We start from the raw sequence: 22,224 nt of genomic DNA, 5'->3' as shown, positions 1-22,224 counted from the left end.
TCAAATTTACCTGTCCTTACACTGACTGCGGTAGGTCCAGTCTAAACCAAGAAATCATTTAAACTTTATTTTTTTCCTCTCTAAAGACCCTATTTCCAAATAAGGTCACATTCACATGTACTAAGGCCAGAGCTTTAACATATCTGCTTTTAGAGTCATGATCCAGTTGTCCACTGCTGACCTACAGTTGTCTGTTGCTTGGCATTTTTCAAAGTTATACCAAAATGGAAAGAGCCTGTTGCATTGGGCTAACAGTGTGTAGCCCGGTGTGGCGCAGATCTAAGTCTTTCCTTTGGACATGACTTGGGAAAACTGACCTCCGCTCACTGGGCATCAGCCTCCTCATGGATATCACGGGGAGAAGAAACTCAGCAGTTCCCTGGTGGCCATGTTGGTTCTTAGTACAGGATCTGGCATGAGGATTATACCACAGGCTTCATTTTCAGGAGAATAGACTATTCTTTTTGTCTTCCAAGTTTGCTCCATGTACTTAGAGCAGACACTAACACTGGACTTCAGGGTCCCAGAAGAATTCTTAGAACACCTACCCATCTGTAGCCAGCCCCTTAAACTTTCTAGCCTAGATAATGCTAAGTCAGTTCAAGATTTACCCATGGGGCAAGTTTATTTTGCTGTTCTCTTGTCCCTCCCTGTCCCCATCCTGTCTATTTGCTAAACTATTATGGGGGAAAGCTAGGGAAAAAACCCCTTTGGGGGGGGATATCTGTGCATGTGTGCTTCAGTCTAGATTGACCCTGTGCGATTTTTATTTTTGGTTCCCACAAGGCTCCTCTCTCTACTCTCTTACCCTGCACTCAGCCGGGTTCCACACAGGGTGGATAAAACTGGTCAGTCTTGGGTTTCTGCCGGTTTCATGGGCTTTGATGCTGGTTCAGCTCCAAGGTAGCTGGGAAAGACAAACTACTGTTTGTTAATTGGGGGAGGGGAGAAGAGAAAGAAGAAGAAGAAGAAGAAAAGCTCAGTCTTTTATCTCTGTGACCTCTAAGTTACCAGCCTCGTGGTGGAGGGAGGGAACAAGTGGGTTTTATCTCACTGCCGTGGGAACTTCAGAGAGCTCAGAGCTCTGGGGGTGCAGCATGTAGTACTTTCAGGGAGCTGGGCTGCTGGTGGTGGTGGTTGGTGGTGGTGGCTGGTGGTGGTAGCTGCTGGCTGCTGGTGGTGGCTAGTGGCTGGTGGCTGGTGGCTGGTGGCGGTGACTGGTGGTGGTAGTTGGTGGTTGGTGGTTGGTTGCTGGTGGTGGTGGCTGGTGGTGGTAGCTGCTGGCTGCTGGTGGTGGCTGGTGGCTGGTGGTTGGTGGCTGGTGGTGGCTGGTGGTGGTGGCGGTGGCTGGTGGTAGTGGCTGGTGGTGGTAGTTGGTGGTTGGTGGCTGGTGGTTGGTGGCTGGTGGCTGGTGGCTGGTGGTGGCTGGTGGTGGTGGCGGTGGCTGGTGGCTGGTGGTGGCTGGTGGTGGTGGCGGTGGCTGGTGGTGGTGGCTGGTGGTGGTAGTTGGTAGTTGGTGGCTGGTGGCTGGTGGTGGTGGCTGGTGGTGGTAGTTGGTGGTTGGTGGTTGGTGGCTGGTGGCTGGTGGCTGCTGGCTGCTGGCTGCTGGCTGCTGGCTGCTGGCTGCTGCTGGTGGCTGGTGGTGGTGGCTGGTGGCTGGTGGTGGTAGTTGGTGGTTGGTGGCTGGTGGCTGCTGGCTGCTGGTGGTGGCTGGTGGTGGTAGTTGGTGGTTGGTGGCTGGTGGTGGTGGCTGGTGGTGGTAGTTGGTGGTTGGTGGCTGGTGGCTGGTGGCTGGTGGCTGGTGGTGGTGGCGGTGGCTGGTGGTGGTGGCTGGTGGTGGTAGTTGGTAGTTGGTGGCTGGTGGCTGGTGGCTGGTGGCTGGTGGTGGTAGTTGGTGGTTGGTGGTTGGTGGCTGCTGGCTGCTGCTGGTGGCTGGTGGTGGTGGCTGGTGGCTGGTGGCTGGTGGTGGTAGTTGGTGGTTGGTGGCTGGTGACTGGTGGCTGGTGGCTGGTGGCTGGTGGTGGCTGGTGGTGGTGGCGGTGGCTGGTGGCTGGTGGTGGCTGGTGGTGGTGGCGGTGGCTGGTGGTGGTGGCTGGTGGTGGTGGCTGGTGGTGGTAGTTGGTGGTTGGTGGCTGGTGGCTGGTGGTGGTGGCTGGTGGTGGTAGTTGGTAGTTGGTGGTTGGTGGCTGGTGGCTGGGCAGGAAGGAGAGGAGCTGGGAGCTTTAGTGATGCCCTGGGGAGCCTCCAGCCAAGTGGATGACCCATCTGCAGCAAGTGGGGACTTGTCCCATGGGTCAATCTCTTCCTTCTGTTCTTTACAATTTTAACTTCTTAAAAGAAAATTTTATGCATACGGGTGCTTTTGTCTGGATCATTTGCATGTAGTGGCTATGGCCGCAGAGGTCAGAAGAAGGTGTCAATCTGGTCCTCTGGGACTGGAATTACAGTTTTAAGCTGACACATTGGTGCCCCGTGGGTGGGTGCTCAGAGGCAAGCCTCGGTCCTCTGTAGGAGCAATCGATTCTCTTTACTGCTGAGCCACTTCTCCAGCCCTCTCCCTTTTCAGAGAATGGCTGCTTACCGGGAAGGCTGGTCAATGGGTGTGAGCGTTTACAGCTGTAATCCCAGCTCTCAGGGGGCCAGCGCAGGAAGATGGCAAATTTCAGATCAGCCTGGGCTGTATTACTGCAACCAGTTAATTTCCTCCATCCTTATACAAACACCCAATAAAAGACCAACCCCGCCCATCAAAACACCTTACTAAACCTACCAAATCACCACCACCAACAAAAAGTAGACTATTCTTTCTTTCCTCTCCACTTGCATATGGTCTTGTGGACTTAGAACAGACAGGAAGATTATTTTTATCATATAAAACTGAAGCACTGTATTTTTGAAAATAATCTTGGGTCAGGGTCTTACCGTGTAACCCAGGCGGCCTCAGATCTTAGAAGTCTCCTGTTTCTGCCTCCTCAGGAGCCAAGGTGATTTACCATCTACCATTAGGACGGGCTTTATCTTGTCTTTTGACACATGCATATTTAATGTGTAAGGAGAATGTGAAGTTTCCCATCCCAGCCTTTGGAGAACTGAAACAGGACAACTGTCGCAAAATCAAGGCCAGTCTGGGCTTCCTAGTGAGTTAGTGCAGCGTGGGTTACAGAGTAAGACCCTGTCAAAAATAACAAACAATTTTATGAAGTCTAACATGTGCACACACAGCCTTACACGTCTCAGCTTCTGTGTTGTCTTCTAGAAACAATTCAACCCAGTTGTGGTAGCTCATATCTGTAATTGTAGCTAGGTAAGAAGTTGAGGCAAGAGAAGTACCACAAATTTGAGGCTAGCCTGGGTCACATAGCAAGTTCCGTCTCAAAATAACAGCAACAAAACAAAAACAAAAACAAAAGAAAATCAAAAGACAAAACAACCAAATAAACAAACAAACAAAAAAACAACCCACAACCAAACCAAACCAAAACAAAGAGTAGAAAGAAAGGAAAAAAAAAACCTTGCCAAATCTGATGGCATATCTTTAGGTGAGTCTTATGATATAATTTTGATAATTTTGAGTTTTCTTTTAAAATACTTTATTAGGTTAAAACATTCAGCTTTATTGTTTGGTATCTGGGTGCTTCAGCAATTGGCAAGAATTTCCCAGCTGAGTGATCTTGGCACCTATGTCAAAGATCCTTTGATGGGGTTGGCGCAGAGCTCAGCGTGAGAGTGCTTGCCTAGTATTTCACATGAATTTTAGGATGATTGTTTTAATTTCTAAAAGAAAATTGAGATTTTGACGGGGATTCGACTCAGTCTGTAGATCTCCTTGGGTTGTATCTCAGCAACCGTAAGGCTCCAGTCCAAGACTCTAAGCTAGATTTTAGTCTCTGATTTACCGATCCCTGTTTTTTATTATTTTATTTTTCCACAGTTTTTAAAAGTTAGTTGCTATTTTCATGCCACTTTACCCCTCTCCTTTTTGAGACAGGGCTTCTTTGTGTAGCCCTGGCTGCCCTGAAACTCAGTTTGTAGACCAGGCTAACCTTGAACTCACAGAGATCTGCCTGCCTCTGCCTCTCAAGTGCTGGCATTAAAGGTGTGCACTATTATGCCTGGTGCCTTTCTGGGTTTAATTTAACACTTATAGCTATAAGCATTTCTCTCAACCCCACACTTCACACTGTCTCTGTTTTCTTTTTTCTCTAAGCATATTCTAATCTCACTGTGGTTTGTTTGGCCATTGACTGTTGAAGGGTCTATTGTTTAATTTCATATATATATGTGTGTGTGTATATATATATATATATATATATATGTTACATATGTATTTTGAAGTGTATCATTTTAAATCTACCCAGGGCCCAGGGAGGTAACAGTTGACAAGGTGCCTGTTCCTCAAGCACGAGGCTCTGAGTTCGGATCCCCAGTGCCCGTGTTGAAGCCTCGCTGTGACAATGCACTGCTGCAACCTTAGCATTCACAGCAGGAGAGGGACAGACACAGTTGAACCCTCAGAGGTCACTGGCTAGCCAGCCTAGCCAACTGGGCAGCACTGTGTTCAGTGAAAGATCCTGTCTCAAATATAAGGTGGAGAGCCGTAAAGGGCATCTGTTGGTGACCTTCATGTGTGTGTGCATACATGGTCACGAACATGCACACATGTTCTACTCCCTACCACACATACACACATACACACACACAGACACACACACACACACTCACATAGACACACACACACCACACACACACATACACACACACTCACACACACTCACACAGACACATACACAAACACTCACATAGACACACACACACACACACCACACATATGCATGCACACAATGAGAATTTGTGATCTAACATATTGTCTACTCTGGAAAATGTCTCTTGTGTACCTAGGACAAATATTTTCTATTTGTTTTATGTCTAGTTGGCATATTATATTGTATAATACTATTGTATAATGTTATATATTATACATATATTATACAATAATTATATTGTATGATAATTTACCTTCTTTACTTATTTTTCTTCCTTTTTTTTTGTTTTTTGTTTTTTTGTTTTTTTTTTCAAGAAATGGTTTCTCTATGTAGCCCTGGCTGTCCTGGAACTCACTCTGTAGACCAGGCTGGCCTTGAACTCAGAAATCTGCCTGCCTCTGCCTCCCAAGTGCTGGGATTAAAGGTGTGCGCCACCACGTCCGGCTTTTACTTATTTTTCAATGTGCTGGCTCTATCACACAGATGGAGTAGCGTATTGAGGTCTCCAGCTATTGTTGTATAGTTATCTTTTCCTTCAATTATGATAGTTAACAAGCTGTAACTGTCACAAAATACCTGAGACCGGTGACTTAGAAGGATGAAAGGCTTATTTTGACTGGTGGTTGCAGTCCGTGGTTGGTTGGCCTTAGGCTCTGGGGCCTGTGATGGGACCACATCCCAGTGCAAACACATAGTAGAGGAAGCTGCCCAGTGCCAGGAGGTGAACGAGAAAGAAGGAGCTGGCACCGGCCACGTCCACGGCCGCAGTCCTTCCGTGTCCTGACGTCTCTCCACATGGGATTCTTTCTCTGTGCGTGTCTGTCTCTGTTTCCAGAGTTCCTCTTTCTCAAGGATGCTGTTACTCAGATCCAAGGCCTTTCCCAGTTATGCAACTCATCTACAGCAAAGCTCCTAATTTCTAAATAAGCTCTCAAAGGCGCTAGGGGGTGGGCATACCTCCAACATAGCTCTCCGGCCAGGTGGACGCAGTTGAATCCACAATAAGTAGCTCAAAGGAAAAATGACAGAAATACAGGTTTATACAAATAAAGGAGTATGGTGTCGGGGAAACACACTGTCCTATATAGAGGATCGTGAAGGAGAGCCTAGAGACCCTCGCTCAGAAGGACAGAAGTTTCATGTCTGCTACTTACAAAGTAGCAAAAGTGTAACCTCTAGGGGTAGCGTCTCAGCAGCAGCAAGGCTGCTGGTTAGACCGCTGAAATGTAAGGTTGTTTTTTTTTCTATACTCCTCTTAATCCAGTCACTTTTATCACTTGGGACAAATGATCCTAAAACACTGAGCACTAAGCAGTCCTAAAATCTTTTTCTTGGGAATCTCGTTCCCACTTCATTTCCCAGCTCTGCTCCCGCTGTCACTGGGTGAGGGGTTGGCCGTGTTCTCCTCAGTGGCAGTGTGTGTTTATAGAAGATGCAGGAGCCTCGGGGAGGTGATAGGTAGCACACCTTGTGGTTGCTCTCCTCTCCTTCTTCCCGTGGTGGTGGTCTCCTTGGGGAGGCAGAAGCCAAGTCCGTGGAAACAAAGGAGAGCGGTTCATCGCCATTGGACGAACTGTTACAGATATGGGTGCTGTGACATCTGGGATGCCATGGGCACTTCTCACACTTTACTTTTACACTTCACAGTTCTGGGAATAGAACACAAGGCTCGCACACGTTGGGGGAGCACTCTACCATGCACCTGTAGCTACGCAGTCTCCATGTCTCAGGCCCGAGCTGATAAAAGGCACGGGGCTCAATGCTACACCCGTTTAAATGGCCTCATAGCTGCTTGGGTGCGCAAGGAAAGAGCGGGCAGAGACAGACACAAGGATTCAGACCATCTACAGGTTACAGAATGACACAAGCGTGACCCCCATAAGGAAGGGGCACTTTAAGAAACTGCAGACACATGGACTCAGTAACGAGTTCTTATTCGAAGAAAATAACTCTGGGAAGCAACGTGGGAATTTTCTCCCTTGTGATTCATATTCCTGACATTCTTTGGCCTTCTCACTATATAACTTCCCGCTTTTGTGCTGTATTGGTTTTTGTTTTGTTTTGTTTTCTCCAGAAAGAGAAAATCCTTGTAGAGAAAGCCAGGGCAAGTCAGAGAATGTCTTGCTGCCCAGGCCAAAGCCTAAAGGACTGGCGCTTTCCAGTAGGAAATGACTCTATCTGGAGGGCTGGACGCCAGGCTGCTGGCACAGCCGGCTCTCTTTGGAGACAAGTCCTTTCATGTGTCTCGTCCAACTCTCTAAGTTACTCCCACTTTTTCAAGCACTTGCCAGTTTCCCACACGTCACGTCCAGAAGCTTCCAAGTAGATGGTCAAAATCTCAGTCTTACATTTTATTTCAATACCTCAGACTTCTTTGGGCAGGACTCACACCGTCATACTTTGTGACCCTTGCAATTCTTCATTAGAATCATTTTTTTAAAATTAAAAACAAATGCTTTCATAAAATATATTTTGACCATATTCTTTTTCCTCCCCAAGTCCTCCCAAAGCATCCCCTCTCTCTATCCACTCAACTTAATATGATCTCTCTTAAAAAATGCAAATAACAACAACTACACTAAATTAAACCAAAACAGATGCATACATGTGCAAGGCGCATCCCTCCAAAACAACAAACAAACAACGAAAAACCCAACCCAAGTGACAACAACCAACCAATCAAAAACCACAGCATTCATTTTGTGTTAGCCGACTTCTCCTGGGCATGAACCCTTTCTCTGGAATGTGGTTGACACACTCAGTGTTATTCCACTGGAGAAAAGGGATTTTATTTCCTTTCCCAGCAGGTATCAATTGCAAATAGTTTCGTGGTTAGGGGTGGGACTTTGCACCCACTTCCCTTTCGCTGAACTTGGTGCAGATCTTGGACGTTGGTGTCACAGCCTCTGTGGACACCTACGTGAAGCAGCCCTGCTGAGTCTCTTTCCTTGCGATCATCCACCACCCCTAGCTCTTACAGTTTTTCTGCCTCCTCTTCTATGCAGATCCCTGAGTCCTGAGGGGAGGAGTGTGATTAAAACATCTCATGAGTCTTGGAGGGGAGCACTGTGAGGTCTCTCACTGTCTGAGCTTTGTCTACTTGTGGTTAGCTATGTTAATTACTACCTACTGTGAGGCAGGGCTGGCAAAGCAATGCCCTATGGGTAAGGCAATATGTCATCCGGAGTGTTTTTATTGCTCTGTTCATTTAGTAGGATAACTGTAGTAGGTATTCCCCGAGGGCGCAGGACCTATTCATTCTCAGGCTCTTGATCTTATTAACAGTGGCAGGTATGGGGTCTAGCTTATGGAGTGGGCCTCATACCCAATTAAAAAATAAAGAAAGAAACAGTAACTACAACCCCCCTCTACACGCACAAGTGGCTGGTTACTTCTATAACATATGTGCCACTATTGCTGTAGTCTATCTACACACTATTGCAGGTAGGTCTCTATTATAGTCCAACATCTTTAGCCACTGAGAAAATGCAGATTACAATGACTTTGAGATTTCTTCTTACTCAAGTCAGAATGACCAAGATCAATAAATCAAATGATAATCTCATGTTGGCAAGGATTCAGGGAAAGGAACTGCTTCTTCTTTAAAAACTTTTTTTTTTTAATTAAAAAAAACTTTTTTTGTTTTTTTGGATTTGTTTTTTTCAAGACAGGATTTCTCTGTATAGCCCTGACTGTCCTGGAACTCACTCTGTAGACCAGGCTGGCCTCAAATTCAGAAATCCGCTTGCCTCTGCCTCCCAGAGTGCTGGGATTACAGGCGTACCACCAATGCCCAGCAAAAAAAAAAACAAAAAAAAAAAAACAAAAACAAAAACAAAAAAAAACCAAAAACAAAAACAAAAACAAAAAACTCAAAACTTTTTATGCAATATATTTTGACCATATTCTTTTCTCTCTCCTAACTCCTCCCAGATATTTCCTTTCCCTATCCACCCAACTGCACATTCTTTCTCTAAGAAAGAAGGAAGGAAAGAAAGAAAGGAAAAGAAAAGAAAAACAAAACAGCAACAAATTCATTGCTGCTGGAAGCGCAAACTTGTAGAGCCACTGTGAATATTAGTGTACAGGTTCCTCTAAAGGTAAAAACAGATCTACCACAAGATGCAGTTCTATCACTCTTGGGCATAAAAGGACTCTATAGCCTACCACAGAGTCTTATTTATCTATGATCACTGCTCTTCTAGGCATAACAACCAGACTTTTCTTCTTTCCTGTTTAGGAGTAAATTACTCTCACATGTTTGAAGAGAAAGCACAAGACAAAAGTTCACGTTCATTGTCTTAATCCATTTCTCATACTGTAACAAATATCTGTGACAATCAACTTATGAAGGTTTCTTCATTTCTTTTTTCCTTCCTTTCTTCCTTCCTTTTTCTTTCCTTTTTTCTTTCTTCTTTCTTTCTTTCTTTCTTTCTTTCTTTCTTTCTTTCTTTCTTTCTTTCTTTCTTTCTTTCTTTCTTCCTTTCTTCCTTTCTTCCTTTCTTCTTTCTTTCTTTCTTTCTTTCTTTCTTTCTTTCTTTCTTTCTTTCTTTCTTTCCTTCCTTCGTGTGTGTGTGTGTGTGTGTGTGTGTGTGTGTGTGTGTGTGTGTGTGTTGTGAGTCTGGAGACAATGGGTGTCTTCCTCAATTTCTCTCCAATTTAGATTTTGAGACAGGGTCTCTTACTGATCTGAAATCCACAATTGCCTGTACTGGCTGGTCGTCATGCCCCAGGGATCTTTCTTTCTCCACATTCCCAGCAGGACTATGAACCACATGACTGGCTTTTTTGTGGATGCTGAAGAATGAACTCAGGTTCACTTTACCGACTAAGGCCCTATGTGGCTTCTTATGAAAGTCTTTCTTTACTTCTTTATTCATGTGTGTGTCCTTTTAAGAGCTGAAAGACACTCTGGCCTCTGACTAATTGTGCAGTCAAAAGGGCCTGGCTTCCTGGAAATTGCTCTGACAGTAGCCTGGCTTGTGGAGATATCTAGTATCAGAAATGCTTTGAGCCCAGGTCCCGAGAAACAAATTTCTCTGAGGCTTTTCATGGTTGTTCATGGTGGTGGTCATTTTAATGATTCTCTCTGGCAGACTTTGTATGACAACTCTTTTTAACTCGAGAGGTAATCAAGATAGATTTCATTCTGGAAACAGTAACATCACTCACAATTGAGACATTTTGTAACTCAGGGTTGGGGGAGCTAGATTAAATTCTGTCATGTGGTGTTATAACAGCATTTGTTTTGGAGAGTTGAGGGATTGTAATTGAGATTGGCAGCTAGACAGCTTGCTATGCAGTTTACTACTAAGATTTAGGAGGCAAGGTTTGGAATCATCAAATTCTTCAAATTCTTTATCCAAGGCATGTATAGCAAAGACTGGGAGGAAAACAGATGAAATTGTACATGCAGGTGCTATTATACATCTCAGGGTCTCAGCTGTGTGACTTAATTTTAAAGGATGAATCGAAAGTATCTCAAGGTGGCTTTGAACTTACTGTGTAGGCGAAGGTGACCTTGAACTTCTGATTCTCCTGCTTTTACTTCTCCAGTGCTGGGATTAAATGCTATGTACTAGCTGGGCAGGGGTGGCTCACACCTTTAACCCCAGCACTTGGGAGTCAGAGGCAGGCAGATTTCTGAGTTTGAGGCCAGCCTGGTCTACAGGAGTGAGTTCAGGACAGCCAGGACTACACAGAGAAAACCTGTCTCGGAAAACAAAACAAAACAAAAACAAACAAAAAAAATGCTATGTACTATCACGTCTGGTTAATGTGGTGCTGAGGATTGAACATAGGGCTTCACGCCAGCTTGGCAGGCATTCTAACAACAGCCATGTTTGGCCTTTCTTTTGGGTGGCCAGAGGGATTCAAACCCTAGTCTCTAGCAATGGTATAGTGGTCTGCAATGCAGGGAGCAGAGAACACAACTGTGGGGTGGTGACTTTTAATCTCTCTATCAGCGACATTGGGACAATGTTTGCCTCTCTTCTTCATACATAGAGGGGCTCCTGGGCTGCTGGGCAGCTGGGCTTCTGGCCTGCCCAGGGTAACTATGGCAGTCAAGGGTTGCTGGAGAAGAGGAAGTCATTGTCTTTAGAGATAGACTTCCAAGTTACCCATGCTGCAGTGAAGAGCTGCACAGCTGTGCCCTTGTGAGTGGCTCTGGGTAACCCCAACAGGTCACAAGGTAAAAAAATAAAAAGAACACTAGAAAAGATAAGAGTGGGGTGGGGACTTGGGGGGGTGTTGTTTTCTTGGAGGGGCAATGATGGAAGTATAGGGGATGAATGTGACCAGCCTGACTACATATACAAACATATGTATGTATGTATGTATATATCATATGTGTCACATATGTTTCACATATATGTATCATACATGTTACATATATTTTTCATATGTATCACATATATGCAACACATATAAATAGTATATGTGATATATACATAGTATTATAATATATATGTATATATACATATATTGTCAAATAATGAATTATATAAGCTTTCTTTAAAAAGAAAAATCCTCCAGAAACTTAAGAGAATGTGTTTATGCATTTTACCCATCTGACAAACTATTAGACTGATTTACTAATTGCTGCCCTGCAGCACAATTTGGACATCTCAGATGACATTTGTGTACTCAGCTCCCTTCCCGTGACGCCCCTGACAGACTCATGTTTCTTTAGATGAGAAGATAGGGAGGTTTGGAGGCTTTGGGAACTTGTCCAAAATCATTGGTAGCATGAGGGCAGCTGCTGACAGGTGTGACTCCCCCCACCCACCCGTGGCACTTCCAGGCCTTGCCAGCGCAGGGGCTAGTCCCCTCTTATACTGCAGAGTGTGACTTTAATGTGTGTGTGTGTGTGTGTGTGTATGTGTGTGTGTGTGTGCACATGCTTCAGTGTGAGGGTGCGTGTGAAGGTCGGACGTGGATTCCACAATTGCTCTCTACCTTGTTTTTTGAGACATCGGCTCCCACTGAATCTGGAGCTCGCTGATTGGCTAGATTAACTGGCCAGCAAGACCCAGGCTCCTCCCGTGTCCACATACCCAGCGCTAGGCTTAGGAGGGCGGGCATGCTGCTGTGCCTGGCTTTTTGACGTGGCCCATGGAGATAGAGGCAGGATCCCATGTTTCTATGGTAGATATTTTAATAACAAAAAGTATCTACCCCTCGCTCTCTCTTTCTTTGTAGTGGTTATTATTATTTAAACGTAATAAAAGTGTTGAGCGCTTTCGTTGTACATGTTGGAGTTACCTGCATTGTCTTATTTAATCCTCAAGACAACACGCCACCAGGCTCTGCCTGACTCTAACATCTTCATACTCAGCCTCTGCACGCGGTCCCTTTGATAACTCAGACTTCCTGATCTGGACTTGGTACCCTTTCCAGTACTAAGTCCAGCCAGTAAATCCTGAGAGTTCAAATCAAGCAGAAGACAAATCACAGAAGCCCAAAAGCTTGTCAGGAAGCAAGAGCCGGCAGCTGCACGGGCCAGTTAGCACAGCATTGGGGAAGCTGAATCAGGAGGATGGAGTGTTCAAAGCCAGCCTGAACTGGATGGCCAGATGCTGTAGGAAAAAAAGCAGCAGCAGCAGCAGCAGCAGCAGCAGCAGCAGCAGCAGCAGCAGCAGCAGCAGCAACAGCAGCAGCAACAACAACAACAACAAAAGCCAAGGGCTCCCAACCAGACAAAACACCAAAGTGCCAAGAGCCAGGCATGGTGGCACACCTATAATCCTATTACTTGGGAGGATGAGGTGGAGGATTGCCGGGAGAGCCAGACCAGCCTGGATTCATAGTAAATTTTACCTCAAAACAAACAAACAAACAAACAAACAAAAAACCCGAGGAAGGAGAGCCGGCTGAACCGCGTTGGGATGTATGACTTGCACAAACACAAAATGCTCGAGTTAAGTTTTTATTCAAAAAGGAAGTGGCTTAAAAAGCAGTATCCTTATGAACCCTCCCTGGAAAACCTGCAGGCTAGTGCTGACTCGGTTCTTCCAACATCTCCATCCAAACGGAAGTTGGGGGAATCGCAAACATTTCCGCCAAGCGGAAGGTTAATGACAGCACCAGCGTGGGAAAAATGGTGGGAGTTGATTTCAGGACTGGAAGACAGTTTTCATCGCGTAATGAACTTAGCAGCAGCCAACAGCTGGTCACATTGCCACAGAATGACTTCCTCCATCAGCTAGTGGAAGGAGCTGGGAGACAAGAAGCGCTCCTTGCAGGAAGGGGCAGACTCTGGAAACACCCACCAGAAATGGAAATGCCACTGGCAGCTCTGCGTCTGTGTCTGTGTCTGTGTCTGTGTCTGTGTCTGTGTCTGTGTCTGTGTCTGTGTCTGCGTCTGCGTCTGCGTCTGCATCTGCGTCTGCGTCTGCGCAGTAAGCATCAGGGTGAGGCCAACCAAGGACCCACCGAGGCTCTCTGGTGCACAGACTAGAGGAAAAGAGAAACCTGAGCCTGCGCACTGACTGGTCAGTGACAGGTGCTGGTCATGGCTGAGTTGTGTCCCAGTGAGGCAGGTCGAGGTCATTATCAGTTTTTTGTAATTTCCCAGAATCTTGATCCCGGGACTCCACTGTCCCGAGCCTTCTAGGTCACTGCAAGTCTGAGTTCTCTGCAGATGACAGCCTGGTACAGTCATGCTCCATGTTTCCATGCTTCCATGCTCCAGTTTACATTGCTGGGCCCCATGATGAGGTATTTCTATCAAGTGCTTAGCTGTTTCTCTTGCTGCTTAGCAGATCGCAGTTGGCAAAGGGATACGGAGTATTCAGAGATGGATTTGGGTTCCACTCATTACATTTTTTGGTGTGCTTGGAGAAAACCGTTTAACTTCTCTGAGCTGTTCCTCACCCTCAATCCCTGGCCCTCAGGGCGGATAGGTAATAACACGAGAGGGTAGACTGGTCAGGGACACACCCACAAGACCCGGAACTCCTTTATCCCCCACTCCCCTATCTATAAACCAGGGGTGACAACAGCGTCTAATTCGGAGCTGTTTTAGCAGAACCTGGCACATGCTAAACGCCGGGTGGTTCATTATTTTGAGGTTGGTAGTTGTGGGAGTTATAGGAGGCGAAGCATCTAGAGTGCTTGTGCCATGTTTGTAGAAATAGATGCCAAATCTCTCTCCTCCACCTCAAAGGACTCAGAGTTGTGTCGGTTGATCAAGAATATCCTTTAAATAGAGATCTGCACAGACGAGCAAGGCAAGAGATAAATAGAGTACTGTGTGGACACCCCTCTCTGTAGCCCGAGGCATCAGTGCCCACAGGATCTTCCGTCTGAGCCTTCAGGACTCAGAAAAAGATACTTCAGACGATCTCACTCAGTAGACTGGACTGGCCTCGGCTCACTGAGATCTGCCTGCCGCCTGCCTCTGTCTCCTGAGTGCTGGGATTAAAGCCACCACCACTGCTACCTTGGAAGCTGATTTAGCCCGGCGGTGGTGGTGCACGCCTGTAATCCCAGCACTCGGGAGGCAGAGGCAGGTAGATTTCTGAGTTCGAGGCCAGCCTGGTCTACAGTGTGAGTTCCAGGACAGCCAGGGCTACACAGAAAAACCCCGTCTCAAAAAACCAAAAAAAGATTTAAAAAAAAAAAAAGAAAGAAAGAAAAAGAAGCTGGCTTAAAGAAAATTTCTGACCTGCTTGGTTTGGTAGCAGATCATGATGTTCTTGTTTGAGAGAGGGTCTGTGTCCTTCCCAGGAGGGACACCTCACAGGGACCGAGAAACTGAGCAGGTAGATCTTGCCGCTTTGCCCCACCCATATTGTTCTCATGACGTCATACCCTTTGTCTATTCTGTCGCTACAAGGCTGTCCATTCATCAAGGTCTTTAAGCACAAAATAGCTTTCTTTCTGTGCCGGGAGGTGTGTGATCATTTTTGAAAAATTCTATGACATGCAGAACTTGAGGTAAGGCAGTTTGTGGTCAGTGTTTGATTTGACAGGGTCTCTTTCTGTAACCTAGCCTGGCCTGAAATCTTAGTAACTCCTTGAAGAGTTTTGATGCCCAGTAGTATAGTAGAGACTCTGAGGAGTCTTGTAGGGAAATGTTTCTTTTTCCATAAGGCAGTAGTTCCTAAGTGCTGACCTTGGAAGAATTTTTATTTTTAAAGTTTATCTTTTTATTTTACTTTTTAAATGTATAGTGACAGAAAAGAGTGTTCCTTCCCACCCCACCCCGGCCTTTATAATTGTCCTGGGTCGTTTTATGTCAACTTGACATAAACTGAAGTCATTGGAGAGGAAGGAGACTCAACTCAGAAAAAGTCTCCATGAGATCAGGCTGTGGGCAAGCCTGCAGGACATTTCTTAGTGATTGGTGGGGGAGCATCACTCACACTTGTAGAACTGAGTTCTATAAGAAAGCAGGCGGAGAGCTGGGCGGTAGTGGCGCACGTTTTTAATCCCAGCACTCTGGGAGGCAGAGGCAGGCAGATTTCTGAGTGTGAGGCCAGCCTGGTCTATAGAGTGAGTTCCAGGACAGCCAGGGCTACACAGAGAAACCCTGTCTAGAAAAAACCAAAAAAAAAAAAAAAGTTTCTGCAGTTTTCTATGTACAATTTTGGGGTGAAATGGAAACCACAGAAGGTAAGATCATGGACAAGGGTGGGTGGCATTAAATTGCTCCCCAGGGGAGGCCAGAAACACGAAGTGGCTTTAAATACTCTGAAATTGTTCCAGATACCCCAAAAGGTAACCAATAGATCCCTTAGACTTTGTGCCCGAACTACCAAGGACATTCTCTCTTCTTGGCCCCGGGGAACACATCCACAGTGATTATCTGGTTTAATCTAATTTTCTTTGTTGTGTAGGGGTTTGGGGAGGGGTTGTCTTCTTTAGTAGTGATCAGAATAGTCCTTCAGGACCCTCCTCCTATTTAATGTCTCTACTTTGGGCTTAAGTCCTGGCTCCTCAGCTAGGTTATAGTCCTAGCCTTGTGGGGCTGTGGGCACACTATACAATTGACTATTACTGCTCAGGGCTGTGGGAACAGCTTTCCAAAACAGCTAAGCAACCCAAACCCAGACAAGTGTGTCTGGATCTGTGAAGTGCTTTCTGGTATTTTGTTTCCTTTTCTTTGCACAGATATTTAAAAATAGATAGCAAGGACTTGCAATCGTCGTGAGGGGAGTTGTGTGTGGAAGGACGGCCCCTCCTTTGGAAATGACACTGTTCAGGCTTTTTAGAATGTGAGCAGATTTGACATGGTAGAAAAAAAAATATAGATATTTTGGTCTGTATCCCACTTCCTGGCACACAGACCCACCAAACCGCTTGTCGGTTCTCAGAAATGACGTGACTTTTGGATACTAACGGGGTTTCTGATGTTTAAGGCCTCTTGGGTAGTCTTCAGACAGAGGCTGGTTGCCAAGGGAAATAGCCAAGTGAAGCAACAACTCGGACTTTCAGCCTTACCCTCTTTTCTGACCTCTGGGGAGGGAAAGGAAAGGGCTGGCTGCCCTTTGAGGTGAGCATCGTAGGCCAATGGTTGAATTAAAACCCTAAAGGAAGCAGGAGAGTCAGGCTCGCTCAACACTCTGCCTATATTTAGCTTCTGGGAGAATGGCAAGGCTCGCCTTTGCCAGGGGAAGAGTTACACATTAGAGCAGCCTCCCCTCTCTTCCAGGGTGAGCGCCTGTCGGAGGCATGGAGGTGTTTGCCTTCACGGGCAAGCATTAGGGGCTCTGGATGGTCATCATACGAGATGACCCTTCAAAGGGAAGATTGTATACCCTGTAATCTGCCCAGAAGTGAGCCTGGTGACCTGTGTGCTGTCTGCGCGGCTGAGACCACACTGGATCCTCCAGCAGACGCTTACTGTGAGATCGTCACTCAGTAGAACTTAATGCTTACGGAAGGTGCATGTGGGATGTTGTTTTGTGCACTGTGTATTAAATGCTGATTTCCGTATCTAGAGATCTGGACTTTGGAATTGTCATTATTATGGAACATTTCTTGATTCAGGGTTTTTGTAAGAGGTTGCTTTCCATCACCTTCTGATTGGTTGATACAGAGCTGAACAGCCTATAGCTGGGCAGGAGAGGCGGGACTTCTGTGACCGGAAAGAGGGAGAGGCTCTCAGGTGGGACCTAGAGAATAGCTATTGAGATCCAAATGAAGATTGGAGAGACCAAAAATGGCGGGTAAGGGGCCATATGGCTGGAAAGTAGGCCAGGCCAGCATTATCCGGGCAGAATAGCTCAGAATCTGCCCAGCTGTAGTGCCTGAGCTTGTTAAATAATATAAAGATTTCTGTATCATTTATTCTGATCAGGGTCAGGCATGGTAGAGCCCTTATTACAGGTGTCATGTACTTTACAAAGAATTTTGATACACTCACATCTTAGGCTGTAATCACTGTGCATGTGGGATTGAATTAATTATCACCAGGAAGATCTCACCAAAATGTGCTACACTTAAATATGCCTAAAATAAACCACTCGGTGTTAGATTTCCAAAGTTTGAACCAACACCAGCTACTAAGACAAGGTGAACCAAACTTCTTCTTTCTGATCACTGAGGTGATCACAGAGACCCCCTGTAAGTGCTGTCCCTGACCCCATCGCTTCCTGGCTGGTAGCATAGCTCTTGAGGTAGTATGGCTAATGGCTGGGGTAGGTCCGGGGTCAGGGAGATGCAAGGGAAAGCATATATATGTATACACATACCCACACTCACACATACATATGTTATATATAATTTTTATATATCAAAATATACATTAAAATAATAGTTAACATTATGTATAATATAATATTATATATACTAGAAAGTATATATAATAATATATAATATATATAGTTATATATATTATATATATATATAATTTGTGTGTGTGTGTTGGGTGTGAATGCACACCACTGCGACATGCTTGGGGAGGTCAGAGAACAATCTTGGGAAGTTGAGCCTCTCCTTCCACCATGTAGATCCCAGGAATCCAGGACCTTGATCCATTGAACCATCTCCACAGTTCCTGAGATGATCTTCCAACCTTGTGTCTCTAGAGAAGCCAGCTGAAGACCAGATCAGGGGCTAGCCAGCTGCATTTCCCACGTCCACAGGAAGCTATGCTTACTAAAGTTGTTACGGAAAGAGCGCCATGATCCCAGGCAGAGTCCTCTCAAAGACTCGGTGGAGATGTGCCTGGCTTTGTGTCCCGAATGGCTTTGATTTTCCAGCTGGAGAAACATGACACAGCTCAGTGTCTAACTATTGTCCGAGGCGGTGCTGTGTTCCCAGGAGTCTCATGGACACAAGTCACACAGTGTTTAATGGTTGGAAATCTTCAAAGGACACATTTTCCTTTTGCCTGGGTGAAAACAGGCCAGGAAGAAGAGGGACAGATGGCATAGGGTGAAGACGTGGGAAACAGGGAACACAAAGGGAAGCTGTAATAAGCAGTTATTTTGTCAGTTTTTTCTCAGGAAGGAGGAGTCAAAGTTGATGTGAATATGAATGAGGGCAGGTGAGAGGGCTCAGTGGGGAAAGAGTCTTGCTGCTAAGCCTAATGACCTGAGTTCAATCCCTGGGACTTACATGGTGGGAGGACAGAATAGATTCCAGAAAATTGACCTGTGGTATTTGTATGTGTGTGTGCATGCATGCACATGCACAGGTGTGTGTATGCATGCATATATGCATACATGTGTGAACGCACACAAATAAACACTAAATCATATATATGCATATACATATATATGAATTGCTAATGGTGACATCTTAGATATAAAGAAATTAAACTAAAATGGGTGGGGTGTTTTACTTGCTCGTTTTGTGTGTCAATTTGACGCAAGCTGGAGTTATCATGGGGAAAGGAGCCTCCCTTGAGGAAGTGCCTTCATGAGATCCAGCTGTAAGGCATTTTCTCAATTAGTGATCTAGTGGGGAGGGCTCAGTCCATTGTGGGTGGTGCCATTCCTGGGCTGGTAGACTTGGGTTCTTTAAGAAGGCAAGCTGAGCAAGCCAGGGAAAACAATCCAGTAAGCAGCAACACCCTCCATGGCCTCTGCATCAGCTCCTGCCTCCAAGTCTCTGCCCTGTGGGAGTTCCTGTCCTGACTTCCTTTGGTGATGAACAGCACTGTGGAGGTATAAGCTGAATAAACCCTTTCTTCCCAAGCTTGCTTCTTGGTCATGATGTTTGTGCAGGAATAGAAACCTCGACTAAGACAAATGTTAAAAGGAAGAGTGAAGAAATAAATGAATCAACATAATAATAAACATGCATAACTGCTAAAAGGTGAAGACAGATAGGTTGGTTAGACACCAAAAGGCGTCAATCAGCTGCTTTTCTATCTTTCAGTTAAAAGTAAGGTCTCGTTACTCTGTCTGTATCTGTGGTAGCTGTGTGACTCATGTCCAGTCACTGAAAAGTGGAATGTCTGGTCAATGATTTCATGTGCTCCCCTCCCCGACCTCCACAGCCAGCTGACTGATTCGGAATATGGTTGGAGGAGAAGATGCTGGGAACTGCTGTAGCCGTGCTGGTAGAGAGAGGGGGTCAAGGGTTAATAGGGATACTGCCCTTAGCCAAACACGTAAGCCTTCTCTAGTCCTCCTGGGAGCCAAGATGTTTTCATCATTGTGTTAAGCATTCTTAACATTTGTCTGTTGCCCTTCAAGGTGTATAGAGGAAGTCGGGTATTTGGAAAGATTATTCATTGTTTGTCAAGCAAACACTTAGAAGTCATCTAAATAACATTAGCTGAGAAAAGATCTAGATAAGTCATGGCCCTATATGTTGAGCGGAATACTATACAGCACTTAAAAGAAGTCAACTGGCTCTGTCTGTATCAACACAGACAAGTCTCTCATTGGTGCCAAGGGAAGGGAGCAAGTCAAAGACATAGGGTGTGGTGGTGTTCATGCATGGTCGTAAGGCGCAGAAATCAGTATTATGCAGAGTGTTCATTTTATATGTCTATATAAATATATACAATGCATACATAGACAAACACACAAATCTCTCTCTCTCTTCCTCTCTCCGTGTGTGTGTGTGTGTGTGTGTGTGTGTGTGTGTGTGTGTGTGTGTGTGGTATTTAAAAACCATTAAAAAATAAATGGTTTTTATCTCTGGGGAAGGAGAGGAAGATGATGCATATAGGATGAATAGAAGGCACAACATAACATCTAAAAGTCCAGGTGGTGGCTAAATGGGCGCTTATTTTATTTTCTCTACATTAAAAGCCCCTAATGAACGAACAGGAAGACAGTGCTAGAACTAGCTGTGGTGGCAAGCACCTGTTGATCCTGGCACTGAGGCAGATGAATCATGGGTTTGATGCCAGCCTGGGCTACATAGTGAGTGCTAGGCTAGTTAGGAAAGAATGACCAAATTCTGTAACATAGTAATCAGATCACTTAAGAGGAAAAGAAAAGACAATTCTGACATTTGTTGATCATCTACCTGTCTGTCTGTCTATCTATCTATCTATCTATCTATCTATCTATCTATCTATCTATCTATCTATCTTTTGTCTGCCTGCCTGCCTGCCTGTCTGTTTGTCTGTCTGTCTGTCTAATCTATCTACGGGCTCTCATATATCTCAAGCTGACTAGAAATTAGCCTAGGATTACCCTGAGCTTCCAGTCCTCCTGCCTGTACTTCCCTAGTACTGGGATTACAGATATAGATCACCATACCTGGGGTTTATGCAGCATTAGATATTTAACCCAGAGCTTCATGCACACCAGGAGAGCACTCTGCCCTCTGGCTCAGCCCCAGGCCTCTGACAAACCTACTGTATGCCAACCACTGTCAGTGCACAGGTCAGGGGTGTCAGGTGCAGTACCATCCCTTGTGATCACCCCGCCTCATCTTTCAGCATCCAATCCCACCCCGCAACACTGCAGATCTGGATTCTTTCAACACGAGTCCCGACGTCTTCTGCCAGGCTCTGGTTCCTTCTGTCCGTCTGCCTCCTGTCTCTGAGCCACCGACCCTTGGGACCTCACCCCTGGGATCACAGATTATTTCCTCGTTTGCGTCAGGCTTGTCTCGCTTAGCACAGTCTTCAGTGGAGTGTGTGTCTTCCGTTCTATTTATCGATGGCTATTTCCAGGCTTTATGTTGTCGGTCTGTGCATCCCTTAGCAGACACTCAGCTCAACCCCACATTTCAGCTATTTTGAACCACGGCTACTTAAATATGGCGGCACACATTGTTGTTCAAGCCCATGCTGTCAGTCCTTTGAGGGACGTACTCCAGAGTAGATTTACTGGATCATATCATAATCTTATATTTTATTTTATTGTTACAAGGACAATACATTTTTTAAAGATTTATTTATTTTATTTATATGAGCTGTCTTCAGACACACCAGAAGAATGTATCAGATCCCATTACACATGGTTGGGAGCCACTCTGTGGTTGCTGGGAATTGAACTCAGGACCTCTGGAAGAGTAATCAGTGCTCTTAACCACTAAGCCATCTCTCCAGCCCGAACAATAATTTTTATAGTTATGATTTCAGGGTGTGGCTAATGTGAAATGTGTCATGTTAGGATGTTCCCGACTGTTTTTGCCATTATATTCCCATAGCCTGTGGAGTTTTCAAATACTGATTCTCACAGGAGACTTGTTACCATGGATACGAGAAGTCCAGGGTCTGTAGAGGTGCTTTCAAGGTGAAACTAACCTCTAGTGGCAACCGACCACTCTAGGGTGAGTGCCTATAGAGGAAACCCTGGTGTGGAGGCTGAAGATTGCCTAAGTTCTTGGTGTCACGTGAGCACAATTATGGTGTCACGTGACTACGCAAGTTCTAAGGTTTGTCCTGTGACCTCTCCTTAGGGTCAAGTAAGAGAAGAGAATGAGAAAAAGTCCCAAATCTCCCTCGTCAGAAATGCATTTATTAAACAAGACAATGCAAAAATAAAACCCGTTTCTACTTCTGGAAATTATATGTGTAATGTATATTCCTTGTAAGACAATAAAAAAGCAAGTCCATATAATGAGAAAATTAAAATCATTCGTAAACGCTATGCAGTCCCATCCACTTTTTGTTAAATCCACCCAGCTACTCCCTATACCTAAGTACATTTACTAGACATTCTGACCATAAGTTAGAGCTATGTTGTGAACGAGTATATTTTGACATTTTCCTCCTTCACTTGGGAGGATTGTGAATTTGGGTCTGATCTTCATGATGAGACCCTCTTTTAAGACAAGGCGGAGCAAAGTTAAACAAACAAAACTACATCGTTCATTCTAATTTCTGTTCAAAACAAAAATATGTATGTGGTCTTAAAACAAGCAAGCATGACTTTCATTACTATTAGTTTGAAAAAAATACAAAATGAGTAAAAATGGGAGTTAAAGTTACTCTGCCTTCCAGTGAACATTCTTTTGTTCTTTCTTTTGTGTGTGTGTGTGTGTGTGTGATGTATGTGCACATGTGTGTGAAGGTGCGTGCGTGCATGTGTGTGTG

This window comes from Apodemus sylvaticus, chromosome 20 (assembly GCF_947179515.1).
Source record: "Apodemus sylvaticus chromosome 20, mApoSyl1.1, whole genome shotgun sequence".
Classification (NCBI taxonomy): domain Eukaryota; kingdom Metazoa; phylum Chordata; class Mammalia; order Rodentia; family Muridae; genus Apodemus; species Apodemus sylvaticus.
This window is presented reverse-complemented; position numbering follows the sequence as displayed.